This window comes from Pararge aegeria, chromosome 23 (assembly GCF_905163445.1).
Source record: "Pararge aegeria chromosome 23, ilParAegt1.1, whole genome shotgun sequence".
In the NCBI taxonomy this organism is placed as follows: domain Eukaryota; kingdom Metazoa; phylum Arthropoda; class Insecta; order Lepidoptera; family Nymphalidae; genus Pararge; species Pararge aegeria.
The window spans coordinates 4,520,448-4,536,617 of NC_053202.1; the positions used below are offsets into that span (position 1 = coordinate 4,520,448).

Genomic DNA, 16,170 nt, shown 5'->3' on the forward strand with positions numbered 1-16,170 from the left:
GAGGGGATGAAGGTGTTTGACGATTTTACACCATAACTCTTAGAGGAACAAACTATAACCGATTTAAATAATTGTTTTTGTACTATAATTTTGTGTAGATCTGATTAATGTGGTTGGAGATAGAGGACAGAACTCCTCAGCGGATAGCAGCAAACCCCTCATTTAAGGCTTAGCCATACTGAATACTTTATTTTTTTTTAGAACTACAACTAAATTGAATGCCACATCAAAAATAAAAACAAACGCAGACGAAGTCGCGGGCAACAGCTAGTAATTTATAAATAGTACCGCTTTAAGCGATTGCTGGACCTTAAGTCCAGCAATGGGCGTCCAACGTTGGCAAGGAGGTTACAAAAACATACATATTTGATTAATTAACACAATTGTATTAAATAGGTAACTATATTTGCCATGTATTTAGCACAAACTTTTGACACCCCTACTTATCAAAGGCAATTTGAATGGAAAAATAACCAAAAGAGACTAAAATCGAATAGATATACTTAGCACGGGAAATTAACATGTACACGACCAGTATTGCGAGTATTAAACAAATTAACACAATTTTATTAGTCGCTTCTAGCTGAATCCGGTTTCGCTTTAGCTCGGTTTGATATTTGAGCGATATAAGAGTAAGAACACTCCTATTTTCAAGGCTTTGTAAAGTGGGTACTGAACTGATGTGGTTAGGATGGTGTTCCTTCCCCTTTAATGGCTTGATACAATGATGATGATAAAAAAAATTAAGAAGCCTTTTAATTCTTGCTGATGGATGATGATGCTGATGAGAGATTAGTAATACATAAATTACATAGTAATAAATATTAAGATTTTAAATAACACAAAAATAAACAAAAAAAAAAAGGAGTTCTTTACTGAATTTATAAAGAGATTAGTAATTTTTAAGTATTATTATTTATAGATTGCCTATATTAAAAAAAGTGAACAACTGGTACAATATTTCTTCTCGCAAGAACCCCTCCTCCAGAGATGACAACCGATCTATCTCTGATGATGATACTGAAATCGAATCGGGTCTCGTCGGTGGGATTATTGTATAGACTCCTTTAAAGTTACAAAGTTGGGATAGGTAGGTAACTATCGACCCCGAGATTGGATTGTACGCAAATAAGCCTAGCCAATTAGGTTAGTTTGAGCAACGTTCACGAGTACGATGCCGATGTATCATCATTTGTTAGAGGCCGTGTCCCCAATAATATCCAGATCCCGAAGTGAAATAGGAGTTGTTGTGGGTATTTTGATAATAAAGTAGTTGTCATCCAACACGAGTTTCATTAACATAACATGGTGGCAGCGGTGTGAAATTAATGAAGTTAATGTTGATATAGTGCCGTGTTTGCTTTGATTTACTATAATAAAAGTAGTAAACGGTGGATTGCATATTTATTCGCAATGGAGCATGTAAGACCCCCGCCGGAACTCAGTGTGGATGGCAGCCCAGTCAGCCGGGCTGACGCGTGGAAGAAATGGAAGACACAATTTCAGTTATTCATAAAAGCTGCAGGTGTGCATAAGGAAGACCCAGCAGTACAAGCTAGCTTATTGATCAATTTAATAGGCTCGGACGGATTTGATGTTTATCAAACGTTTACTTTCGAAAAGGAAACCGATCGCGATGACGTTGCAGTTCTATTGAAAAAGTTTGACAGCTACTTTGGTGTGAAGCCTAATTAATGAATGAAGCCTAATATTTGTTTGAGGGAAGATGATGTACATATGAAATTACTCTTTAATAACTACATATTAATGGGGGAGGTGTTGTGGGTATTTTGATAATAAAGTAGTCCAACACGAGTTTCATTAACATAACAGGAGTTTAATAATTATTCTGAATTTTAAAAACGGGGTGAGCTTTCTGGGGACCTCTATCAAGAACGTAGTAATTTACTGTGACTTTTATTAAACAGGCATTGCCTTCTTCCTCGCTAGTGAAACGGGCATTTCCCCAGCAGTGGGACGTTATTAGTCTGACGATAATAACGAAGAAACTTATGATAAACGACTAAGACACCGGGGCCCGTAACCTAAAATAAAACAACCTAATGCATTGATGAGTGACACTGACTAAATGTTTTATTTCTAAACTATACAAAAAACAAACAAACATGTCTACCGACAATGCACGAAAGATCGCAGCACTAGTAACATATTGTGTAGATATTAGACCTTTAACAGGTCTTTGCATCGTTGAGTGTCGTACCGTGAGTGTCTGTGTATCGTCGTTACTGGAGTGTACCGATAATGCAGTCGTATTTATATCGAAATACCCGCCAACTCAATGTCATGAACATTGGTTGTTAATCAAATATAATTTTAACTGTTTCTTGAAATCTATCTGTTAACTAATTAATAATTATAAGGGTATTTGTTAAATCCTAATTAATTTAATAAAATATCTGGCAAAAATATAGTTATAGTTATCAAATGTTTGGTTATTAACCCACTTAGTAACATTAGAGTCACGTTTATGTACCTATACAACAGGTATCAGGTACCCGTACGCCATGATGTAATATCGAACCATACCTCGGCTATGAATAAGCGTGCAAAAATTACAACAGTTTGGCCAACGTGAACGAAATATTTAAATAAATAAATTCATTTTGAGACAGTCGCAAGGAAACTCGAACATACGTAAACATATATCAACAAGCAGTGGCGTCAGTGGCCTGCATACAGGGTATGCACAGAGTATGCAGATGATATAAAATGAAGAAAATCTCCATTACGAGTCATAAAATACTTAAGGAATATATAACTCTTACAATGCCTATCCTTAAGTTTTTTAGAACTCGTACTGGAGATTTTCATAATTTTATATGATCTGCATACCCTATGCATACCCTCTATGCACGCAACTGATGGTATTCCTATATACTTTAACCACGCGGCATACATATACATGAATTAATAACTCTTTGGGTGGTTATCCTAGTCCTTTCCTATTCAAATGACCTTGCATAATGAGGAAACACTAATATATAAATTTATATTATATGTGTAATACATATATATATAACTACAGGATTGCTTATTGAATTTAGTTAATAGATGTGTTGACAGCAGCACGAACACTATAGTTCTCTTCAAAAAAAAAGTTACTAGACCACAACTCTGCTGTTACAATTATGTCTGACTACTCGAAATTCACCCTTATTATCAACTCATTACAGGCACATAACAGGACACGGGTCTCCTCTAAAAATAAGAAGGGCTGAGACCGTAGTCAACTACGCTGGCCAAGTGAGAATTGGCATGCTTCACACGCCATTATGGAGCTTCACACGCCATTTTGGAGAACTCTCAGGCATGCAACTTTCTTAACGATGTTATCCTAATCCTTAACTGATAAGTTTTTTTTTTTTAATCAAATAAAACAATTACATTTAAATGTTTAATGTAAAAGTACCGAAAAAACCGCAGAGATTTGTCCTCGGTGCCTACAAAGTCAAGCAAGTGTAATTTTGACGGCAGATTGGCGCAGTGTGCAGCGACCCTACTTTCTGAGCCGAGGCCAAGTGTGTTGTGATTCCCACAACTGGAAAATGTTTGTGTGACGAACATGAATGTTTTTGAGTGTCTGGGTGTTTATCTATTATATTATAAGTATTTATGTTTATTATTCAGCAGTCATCTTAGTACCCATAACACAAGCTATGCTTACTTTGGGGCTAGATGGCGATGTGTGTATTGAGGTAGTATATTTATTTATTTATTTAATTGCTCAAAACACTTGTAATAAACTAATCAAAGTTAGAGGTGCACCGGGGATCAAACTAGACCCCTCGGGCCTTCACCGCTAAAATCAAATACCCAGGAAAAATGGAAAAAGAATCGATTCAGGAAAATATGACAATAAATAAATAGCACGTTTCACTGTAAAAGACGGAATACATAAAATTACACCTCATCAATTATTTATTATTAGGAACTGTTTGGTTGAGTATGATAAATATACTACGGAGTTATAGATTGTTAGATAGAAATCAATGCTATCTATATATATAACTTTACATTTAACAAAAAAAAACATTTATTTCAAGCAGGCCTTCTTTAGCACTTTTGAGACGTCAACTATATTTGTTTGTAGTGACACTACCATCAGAACCGGAAAGCAAAAAAAAACCGGATTCTACCGAGAAGAGCTGGCAAGAGCGTTCATAATCAAAGTACAAGAACAATAATAAAGCTGCAGAGTTTTTGTTTGTTTGTGTCTCTGTAATACCAAGTACCAAGTCACTTTGATTTTTAGTTTATACAAGATAATCTTATCGACTTATCAAAAGTCGTAAGCGGACAAAGTCAGCGCAAGCGCTTTAGCGCCTCGAATTCAGACCGTATTATAAGAGTAAAATACTTAAATACAGCGCCATCTATTGACTCGGGCCTTAAGTTTTCACTGATTGAATTTGTAGTTTAACTGAAAGACAAGATTATTTATAAAAATAAATAGGTAAGGCCGTTTTGACCCCGAAACAACATACAACGTATTTATACTGAAATATACAGCTTCCGAAGGAATTACGGCATGGAACAGTTAGTAACCGTAGGGAGACCAGCGAGGTCCAATGAGTTTTATGTGAATAAGCAGTTCTACGAAAGTGTCCAGAGTGATACATGCGGAGACTATCTGAATTTGCGATTAAAAGGGGATTTCACCTTTACCCCCTTCAACCGAAGAGTGGTGTTTATTGGACCAATAAACATCCCAATGGTAAGGGAAAATTACCACGCTGGGCAGACGAGTGAAGGAAGATGGTAATAGCAGCACAGAGAAGTTCTGCCTTATCTCCGTTATATCCCCTTAATCTCCTCCTACGGCTCCGCGGGTAGTGACTCTGCCGTAACCACACGGCACCGTTGCAATAAATAAATTGAACAACATTATTTCAAGTTCTATAATAAATACTTGTTTAGTTATCCTAACATAACATAAATCTTGTGACAATGGTTTAAAAGCCACATGTTTCCTTAACTTAAAAGCGTTAAGAAGAAGAGCAGAAGATATATAATAAAAATCAAAAAGAAAGCAATTATAACGAAGCATAACAACAATAATACTGAATATCTCGATAATTAAAACAGTGAAAGTGCCAATGAATATTTTATTAATGGAAATAAATACAAACAATATTTATTTTGAAATAACGATGTGTATGCCCATGTTATTCTCTGAACCCTGAACTAGCGAAATGGCGAAAAATCAAGTCAATCTCTTGCTCCGAAATAAACCAAAACAAATCTATATCTATATATCTTTCTGGTATAAAAAGTAGCCTTTGCGCTCTTCCAGACTTTAATATACATATATGTGTGCTCAATGCATCTAAATCTTAGGAAAATGGGGATTTGACGTCTGAGCGAACCTGTAAGTATAACTTAGTAATTATAAGATGGACAAAGACCACCAGTACTGAATTAGGGCATTAACTTTACCCTATATGCATCAGAAGGCACATTAACGCCCAGTTATTAACATAACATCTACAAAGTACGGTAGGAATGCCATAATAAGCATACTAAAGCGTAGATAGAAAATAAAAAAAAAAACATAACATCTGATATCAATAATAAAAGTATTAAGTGAAAGTATGTGTCAAACTGTGGTACAAAAGTTTACAACTCCTGAGCAATAATGTTGTGAAAATTACTAAATACTTTGGATAATTAAACACAAGAAACATTCTAGGTAGTTTAAAAGGTCTAATCAGGAAAGGTGGAACCTAAAGTAGTAGTAAGTAAAATAGAGCTACTCAAAAAAACAATATGTTTTCATAAGATATTCATCGGGACCTGGCAATTGAATACGTCGACAAAGTAATTACGAAATTCGCTGAAGCCCACAAAAATTAGCTTCACTACTGAATCAACATTGAGGCAATTCCCGAAGTTCTCGACGTAACCGAGTAAGTGAGAAGACTACAAAGGGCAAAGCCTTTTGAGTCATCAAATTGTGATAACAGTGCTGCATTTAAAGAACTCATGAACAAAGTAATACCAATTATCAAAAGAAGTTATATAAAAGACTGAATGATCATTCAAATAAAATAAAATAAATTTGGCTACATCATAATTATGTACATACTTGGTATAGCGAAAATATCGGCTAGATTTAGATGGTGAATTGTTTACAACCAACATGATAGCCGGTAAATCGCACGTGAATCTGCTAATACAATAATGTAAACAGATGTATTGGACTATTTCGATTCACTACGAGCGCGCACGGCGTAAAATTTTTTCGTTGGACGAAGCGGACACGTGACCTTCTTAAACTTACCTTTTAAGTATTAGCTCGTGATTAAAATCAAGAACAATAAATGTAATGAAAACATTCGCAGTTCATTGGGCGTACAATACAGTTAGGCGATGAGACCGACCAGAACTCGGTAACTTCATGAATTACAAATCGGACTAATCGGACCGCGACTAACTGTCATGTATACGCAGGAACGAACCAAAATCTCACAGCGTAATGGAGTGACGAAATTTTTGCAAAATTTATAACATCGTCGAAGTTTAAGGCGCACAAGATATGTATCCAATTTTCCAACGTTTGTATCAAATTCCGGCGATCGCGTGAATGGAAAGAGAAATCGGTAGGCGAATTGTGTGACGTATTACTTATATTATTGCAATGATAGGTTATGTCCGGAATTTCACTTTGTATTTCGATGATTTTTGTTATATTTACTTTTAATTTTGACGGCATTTACCTTATGTAAATCAACTGCAAACGAAATGACTTTTCACTTTTATTCGATACAGTAAGCAGTAATTATAATAGTTTGGAATGGTTTAGAAATGCACAATTAATTATTGTTATGAAACAGTAAAAACGAGCAATGTTAATTTTATGTAACAGCGCGACGTCAACCGATCTGTATCGCGCGCACGTGCCACGTCTGCCCACGCGCACGGTCGAGGTATAACTGAGTGAGTGATGAGTCGGTGGCGGTCGAAATGCCATAGCACGCCATCAGCCGGTGTTCTTTTTTCACGGTGGTGCGCCTGCGCATGCGTAGGTCACAAGCAAAAAGTAATGTTTACTATAACCTGGCGCAGTCGGCAGAAATTAGACGCCATCGATGCCCAAGTTTATTCAGTTATTCCTCAAATATTGGGTTGGCGTTTTCTTCTGTATTCTTTAAATTCTTGTTTTATTTTACATTAGTCCACTGTTCTTATCACAGCTTTTAAGGGAAATTCTATATATTCTTTTATTCTATTATTCTATAGATGTCATATATGTTTTATTGAATAGCGATAGTTGCATTTCTAAACTCTCATGCTCTATGTATATCTCTTGGATGGTAATTTATAACAAATCAACCGTGACGATTTTCTGACTTTCACGGTATGTTTGTTTAGAGAACGAATCATCGTTTCTCATTCATTCATGGTCATTGGTGTTTTCCTCAAAAAGTATAATGTCGTCAGCGTGTATTAAAAGTATTATGACTGAGTTGGTTTAATTATAGGTTAATTATTTTGATCCAGTAGTTTGAAGTAACACAGATTTTAGACGAGTAATATAGATATTATAAAATTTCAGTGACAAAGGGTCTCCTAGGAAAGTATTTTATTTTCGTTTTGTTTGTGCGACTTCTATTTTTGTGTGTTTAAATACTTCAGTTTTTCTTTAAACTGGCCTTAAGCGACAGCTTCTAATGCGTGAAATTTGTTTTGAGCTGTACTCTTTTTTTTAATTTCTAGTGTACATGGTGACAGCTGTAAGTTTTAAAGGTATCTAGATAAAATAGTAGTAATAGTTTTTTGTTTCCTGTATGTGCAATAAATCAAATAAGCATTCAAATACTAAACAAGCATACAAGTTTTTATAATTATTGTATATTAGGCAGTCTTAGTGCCTCGCTGGTCTAGTGGCATATTAAGCTACGAATCCAGAGTGACTGGATTCGATTCCCAAGTCAGGCTAAAAAATTGTTAGGTATTGTTTTTTAGTCAAGAAAGTTCCAGTACCATCAATGAGTTTCGAAATTGACAATGTTTAAAACCGTGCCTGCAGAGGTGCAAGTTATTGTCACTAGATAATTTTCGTTACATCTCTCTAAACCGCATAGGAGCGATAAGGCCGCCTTTTGTATTCTACTCCGGTCCTTGTTTTGTTTCTCTCTTTTCGATCTTTATTTTCTTTACTGTAGTGGCGTACCAACCAAATCGGTTATTACCGGAAAACACAAATAAAATGACATTTTCTAAAAATGAATCGTAGCTAGATCGATTTATCGCCCCCGAAACCCCCTGTACTCTAAATTTTATGAAAATCGTTGGAGCCGATTCCGAGATACCAATTATATATATACAAGAATTGCTCGTTTAAAGATATAAGATAAGATAAGATAAATAATAGGAGCCAAGTGGTCCATTTTTAACGACATACCTGGCGCATTGGTGAGCGCTGTGGTCGTATAAGTGCGAGGTCCTGGGTTCGACCAATGGCACGGTAAATTTAAGAATTATCTCTGGTCTTATCTTGTTGGAGGTGCGTAGCTAGCAACTTACCACTCTACCGAAAAAAAGGGCTAAGTCACCGCAAAGTGATTTAGCGTTCCTGTACAATGTAGCGAAGGCACCGATGAGGGATATTGGTTTAATGTTACTGCCATTCCCCATAACAGGTTAGCCCGCTACATCTTAGACTGCATCATTACTACCACCACCAGGTGAGATTGGAGTCAAGGACTAACTTGTAGTAACCATGAAAATGTGGTAATTCTGGGTATGGGAAATCTCCATTCCAAATTCCCGTCAAATCCGTTGAGTAATGTAGCGTGAAAGAGTAACAAAAATCTGTACATCTATAAATTGTCACAACCTTTTGTCATCGAAGCCTATAACAGTCCACAGCTGGACTAAAGGCGTCTCCCAACGGTGGGGTTTGCCCATTATCACTACGCTCGGCATGCGGATTGGTGATAATATAAAAATAATAATCATTTATTGCAAAATACACATACATTAATAAGGTGTTACATATTGGTTTAGGGTACAGTGCCATCATCATCATAGCAACTCATCTTCGGCTCACTACAGGGCACGGGTCTCCTTCCACAATGAGAAGGGGTAACGGTAGTCCACCACGCTGGCCATTGTGTACTACTCTGAGGCATGCAGGTTTCCTCACAATGTTTTTCTTCACCGTTGAAGCAAGTAATAATTTAATTACTTAAAACGCACATAACTTAGAAAAGTTGGTGTTGGACTACTGGGATTCGAACTCGGCCCCCCCGAAAGTGAAGTCGAACTCCTTCCCACTGGGCTATATTACCGCTTCACTGGGCTATCACCGCTTAGACTTATTACAGTGTATTGTTTCACTGGGTTATCACCGCTTATTACAGTATTTTGCACGTAATTTAGAATACAATGTTACGCAATAGGTTACATACGCCCAATTAATTGATGTCAAAAAAATAAAACATAGATGAATAAATTGTTACGTTAATTAATATTATTAAGTTAAACATTTAAACTATTAGGCACATTTGAAATAGGCAGGCTTTTTTGCAATAAAAAATGTAATAAAGCTATTTTTTAAATTGCATCAAGTCAGATCGCAGAAGGTGGTAGTAGAAGCACCAAGGACGATTTCCTTAGTCGTCTTACGAGACACCGGAGGGAAGATGTGGTGACAACTGTATTCTGATGTACCGTCACCAATCGGCATGCCTTGATAAACAAAGTCATTGACTTCGCGTTTCCCATTGGTCTCACCAAAACACTAAAACCATTAATTTATTTAGCATTGTATTTTATTTAACATCCTTACTCAGAGCGTTTGTGAATCCGTTTAAATTTTTTGCATGTTTAGGTTTGCGTTTAAAAATAGCCACTACGCAATACACTACGTATCTTTGTTTTAGTAAACTGAAGAAGCTTCTAAATTTTAATTCACATGACCTGGTTTTAAGGGATCCTAAGAAACCTACTTGGGATAATATGTTTCTTTAAATATGGGATTATGTCAACATTATATTTAACAAGAGATACACCAGAATTATCAGCTAAGTTAGGCAAGAGACAAAAATGATATCCCCTGATTATATCGCCTGACAAGGGATAAAAGTAACGAGTCCATTTGCCAAAGCATGGCAACAGGGAATAGAAAAAGTTCATTTGGTTCAGCTGAATAAACTTACTATCAACTAGAAAATAACTGAGAATTTCCAAGTTACCTTCAAAAGCAACCTTACTTGGCCTTTACCTGTTCGCGGGCACTGTGGTTGGTATATGCTCTGAAACCCTCCCTTATGTTCACGAGAGGAGGTATGTTCCCAGAAGTGCGAGGTTAAAGGGCTGAGGATGATGTTATATACTTAGTTAGAAAGATGAAGAACCTTTGTTGAGCAAAACAGCATTATAACAGTTAAGAATAACAGGCTGTTTTATACAAACAGTTATACATGCGAGTGCGATACAACTATATATGCGAGTTCAGTACAACAATGTGCTGAGGGCGATGTTGAAGAAGCCACGACTGCAGCGCGTCAGAGATGTTTGCGGATTCGCGGGTAGATGATTTCTGAGCAGGCTCGTGAGTAGCACAAACACCCTCCTTTGTACACTGGCATGCCGGCTGGACAGCTCTCTCTGGGGGTGCTAGGATGGTGTGCACACGCGCTATAGGGGGGGCTCAGTTAGACTATAAGAAATTTTTAGGAAAGAATAAGATTGTTTTTAGTTGTTATGGACAAGTTTCCGAAATAAAGATGTATTATTATTATTATAACATGTTGCTTAGCATGCTGTTTTAGACTATGCTTGTAACCATAATAAGTATAACTGAGACTTGATACAGACATCAACAGAATTAGAAGGGTTTAGGCTACGCTGGACAAGGGTACACTTCACAGGCCTTCGAGAACATTATGAAGAACCGACAAAGACGTGCTGACAAGAGATCTAGCGTCCGGTACGATGTCATACGATATAACTGCCATACCCCTAGCAGATTACCGTCTAAGACTGCATCATAATTTTCCAGGTGAGTTTGCACTCAAGGCTCCAAGGCTCAATAAAAAAAACAATATCTGTATTCTCTATATTTACCACATAAGTAGGTAGTGTATTTAGAGTAACGTATGAAGTGATAACGTTATCAAAAATGTAAATAAACAGAAAGAAAATTCCTAACAATTATCACATTGTTCTGCAAAGCGACGTTTCATGTTCTTTGTGTTATGTAGGTAGAACGTATTGTTTTAATGGTTATCGTAATGGGTACGTTTAATTCAATTACCCGGATTACTTTGAATTAACTTTTAGAACAATAAATGTTGACCTTGTTAGAACAATGAAGCTACTGAGGTTAACTGACCTAATGACAATCAAAAAAATTACTTAAACGAGCCCCGAAAATTAGAATAGGATCAAATAAACAAAAACTGCAATCGTTCGAAAACAGTGTGGTAATGTGTTCGATTGCGTGTCAAGATTTTTTATCATTGTTAGTCACATGAACTATATTTCTTTACCTTTCATCACTAATCGTCATGAGCTAGTTTAACTAACGTAATGACAATCACAAAATTGAGTTAGATGGGTCCCGAAAATTAGATCAGTTTAAAACTGCAATCGTCCAAGGACAGGTACGCTACAATATTTCCTCTTCAAAATCTCAGAGTTTGTTCCAATAGCACGTTACAGTTTAAAGGATATTCTTCATCGATGCTAAGTTCTCGTGTTTGTTTTATCAAATCTTATTCTAATATATACAGCTGAAGAGCTCGGAAATCGGGGGTTTTCACTTTTCAGAGCTTCCGCTACGTGCGCTGCATAATCGGTTAAAGTTTCAATAAAATCATGTATCACAAAGTTGTTCCGCTTTAAAAGTTCTAATAAAAAGTCCGCGTCAGCCAATGTTTATCTTTTAAGACTTATACGCGGACGAAGTAGCGAGGGACAACTAGTAACTGAATATATGTACACGCATTAATGCACCTGCAGAGAACTATTCAAGGCAGGTGCTTGTAAATTATATGTTTGAGACGCTTTTTTATTGATGATAAGTTTTTTAAGTCGACACGACCTCATCTGATGATGTTCTAATATGGAAACGTGCATAACTCGATTAATACTTCAATCAGAAATGAGGAGATCCGTAGAAGTGGAGTTATCAACATAGCTTAACGAGTAGCGAAGTTAAAGTGACATATAGCTCGTATAACCGATAGACAATAGGGTCCCCAACGCAGCGTTGGACGACCCCCAACGATGTGGTTAGACGAAATCAAATGAGTCGCTGGAAACAAAAAGCCCAGCACCGTAGATTTTTGAACTCTATAAAAAACCTAGTCCAGCAGTTGAATTTTATTTATATGATCGGTTTATATTATCTGTCCCGGGAAAAAAACGGGACAGTTATAATTTCAAACACTCGAGCCGCGAATGAAATTATCCTTGCAAAATGGCTCGAAATAACAGCTCGTAAGTAATTATTATGAGACCGAGTTTAAAGCCGGATTCACATCAGCGGTACCCCATACCTTTTCAGACATATAAATATATATTTTGTTTGCTTACCTCCTTCACGCTCTAAGTAAAAAGCCAATCAGCTTGATTTTTGAGTTAGTTGAAACGACGGAGAATAACAATCGGTTCCCACAGGATCTGCAAATAACTATAATAAACGCGGACCAAGAACGCGCGCAACAGCCAGTGTGTAATAAATGCTTCCTGATTGGCCAACACTATTCCTCTTCTATTATTAACGCCTTTGGTTGCCTGGAAGGGATCACAATATAAATTGAACACCCTGTCTAACTTAGTCTATTTTTTCTGTGGTGTACAGTACGGATCTCTTCATTTTGATTACTAAATCATCAAGTTATTCACGTTTCCATATTAGAACATCATTAGATGAGGTCGGATGGACTTAAAAAACTTATGACGGCCGACTGGCGCAGGGGGCAGCGAACCTGCTTTCTGAGTCCTAGTCCATGGGTTCGATTCTCACAACTGGAAAATGTTTGTGTGATGAACACCTTTTTTTTTTCTTCAGTGTCTGAGTGTTTATATGTGTATTATAAGTATTTATGTGTATTATCTCAATATATATAAATCTCCTGTCACAATGTTTGTCCGCGATGGGCTCCTAAACTACTTAACCGATTTTAAATTAAATTGGCACACCGTGAGCAGTCTGGTCCAACTTAAGAGATAGGATAGCTTAGATCTTTAATTATAGTCGCAACCTTATTTTATTGCAAATTATTTGTCTATAATTAATTGACAGTCACATGTTATATAATATATATCTTAATATATATAAATCTCCTGTCACGATGTTAGTCCGCGATGGACTCCTAAACTACTGACCGATTTTAAATTAAATTGGCACACCGTGAGCAGTCTGGTCCAACTTAAGAGATAGGATAGCTTAGATCTTTAAGTAAAGTCACAATTTTATTTTATTGCAAATTATTTGTCTATAATTAATTAACAGTCACATGTTATATGTATATACAACTATACTCATTTAAGGCTTAGCGATACTGAATACTTTAAAAACAAAAACAAACGCAGACGAAGTCGCGGGCAACAGCCAGTATTTTTATAAAAATATTCATCAGCTATCCTAGTAGGTACCAATAAAACAAGCTATGCTTACTTTGGGGCTAGATGGCAATGTGTGTATTATCGTAGAGTATAATATTAAAAAAAAAAATAACAGTGTATTCGTTAATGTATTCACTCACTATTCAACTGTTGCCTGAAATGCGAAATTCAGCTAAATAACCATTATGTATTCATAAAATCGGTAAGTTTAGTATGAATTACATTCCCTTGCTCCCTAAGTGACTGGACCGCGTTCGGACCAGTCACTTAGAGAGCCGCAAAGCAAGAGTCACAAAGCTGACGTGGCAAAGGGCGGGGCACATAGGTCGAAGAACGGATGGACGTTGGGGCCCCAAGCTACTGAAATGTCGACCATGCAATGGTAAGCGCATTGTTGGTCGACCCCCAATGAAATCAAGCGCGTCAAATGGAGTGGCACAAACCTTGGACGTGGAATTTGGCACTTCCTACAAAAGACATGCAGTGGACGTGTATCGGTTGATATGATTCTTCTTCTTCTGCTTGATATGATTATGGTGATAAGTTCCAAACCCGGCACGCACCTCTAATTTTCCAGAGTTATATGAGTTTGAGCAATTAAATATTACGCGAGTAGTTTTTTTTTAGTACTAAAATATCACTTGCTTCTCCGGTGAAGGAAAACATGGTGAGGAAACGTGCATACCTGAGAATTCTATAATGTTCTCAAAGGCGTGTGGAGTCCACCAATCTGCACTGGGCTAGCGTGGTGGACTACGACCTTACACCCTTCTCATTTTGGCGGGGCGGATTGATATGATGATGATGATAATGATGAAATATCACGTGCTTTGTCGGTGTAGGAAACCATTGTGAGGAAACCTGCATGCCTTGAAGTCCTCCATAACGTTTTTAAAGTCCAGATACCTGAAAGTGGCAAGCGTGGTGGACTAGGGCCTTACCCCTTGAAATTATGAGAGGAAACCCGTGCCTTGCAATGGGTTGATAATGGTGACGATGAACCATAATTACCTATTGTTATAACCACAAGATTACTAATCGACCATTCGGACTTACGTGTCTGTGAACTTCCAAAAAAAAAAGGTTGGAGTTTGTGGTCTCAATGTTCACAAAACGTTTTTAGGGATTCGTCACGAAAAAAAGCATGATGGCAAAGTAGAATACAGTTGTCATCGGGATCCTCTTTCTCCGGTGTCATACGAGGCGACTCAGGGAATGTATAGAAGAACGGGCAGCAGCGTCCTCTGTGCTACTACTACCATCTACTGCGATCACCATACCGTGGCCCAGCGTGGTGAGTCCAGCAGTGCAGTATAGGCAGTTGATGAATTTTCTCTGGTTTGGTCTGGTAGGAGGCTTGGCCGTTGCTTATTACCGTCCTACCGACAAAGACGTGCCGCTTAGCGATTTAGTGTTCCAGTGCGATGTCGCGTATAAACCTATTAGGGGTCTGACGATCATGCTCCCTAACAGGTTAACCCACTAACATCTTAAGACTACATCATCACTTAAAGTTTTATAATTTTTTCGAACTACCACATTTTTTGCAAAAGTAGGGAGAATCGAAATTTTAATATTGAATTAATAAATCATTTTATCGCTTAAGTTGCGCATTGTAAAATACGTTTTTAGTTATTTCCGTTTGTTTCAGTTGGAGTTTAAGCAGCGCGGCGCCTGAGATAAAACGTCACTATAATGTGTATCCGGCGTTAACTCGTATATTGCCTAAGATGGGATGCTAGGTGGTTTTTGCGGCAACATGTAATTATCGTGGATTAACTTACCGCGAGGAAAGAAATTACAGATTACTTTTGAGAAAAACAACGCCTATGATGTGTGGGAAGCCACACTCAGAACTTGGTAGCACCCCGGCTGTGAAATCTATATTAAAAATATTTTCTAGAAATCAAGCTGCTATAGTTGTAAATAAAGTGTTTTGTTGACGTGAATGTAAAAAATTACTTTTCGTTTGGGGCACCGCTTACTTTACTAATGTAGCTATCACTATTACAGTAATGGTAACATATCGAGCATTTACCGCCGAATTAGCATACCCTACAAATCAGAATTTTTTCAAAAGACGGTTTAATAAAAATTTTAATAAAACTTTGTACCATGTAATATTTTTGTCGCTACGCTAATTTGTCGCAAAAGGCTCTTTACATGTATGCACGTTTCTTAAGTGCCTCTTATAGGCCTACATGTATAAACAATTTCTGGGTTTGAATTTGAATTGGCCAAAAATATGTAAGTAGTTTTAAGTAGTTTTTAAGTAAAATCTTTTTTTTTCAGAAAAGATCCATTCCCGTTTACATAAACTTAAAATCGAAAACGTTTATAATTTTTCACCCCAAACTTAAGATTCGTTTCCGAGATACGAGTCAATATTAATTCATTTAAAAGTCATTAAAATGAAAAAAAAAATAATCATAAATTCAATGAGTTTTTTCTTACGCAATGTGTTGTCTCTTTTCGAATCAAAAATTACTAGGTAGAGAGAAAACATTTTATAACTAATCAACAATTCAAACACGTTCATTAGTAAATGCCTTAACGTACAGCGAAGCT

General features: G+C 36.8%; 1 protein-coding gene across 4 annotated transcripts in view; it reads right to left on the reverse strand.

Moving 5' to 3' along the window:
- Nucleotides 1-16,170, reverse strand: part of LOC120634183 (glycerol-3-phosphate acyltransferase 1, mitochondrial) — an 88,059-nt gene that overhangs the window by 58,063 nt on the left and 13,826 nt on the right. The window contains exon 1 of one of the 4 annotated variants that reach the window (XM_039904618.1): nt 6,738-6,863. The exons of 1 other annotated variant lie outside the window; for it this stretch is intronic. The gene's annotated coding sequence lies outside the window, so the exon portion shown is untranslated. Of the gene's footprint in view, nt 1-6,301; nt 6,620-6,715; nt 6,864-16,170 lie in introns of those variants that run through there. 2 more of the 4 variants (XM_039904619.1, XM_039904620.1) reach the window with 2 other exon arrangements.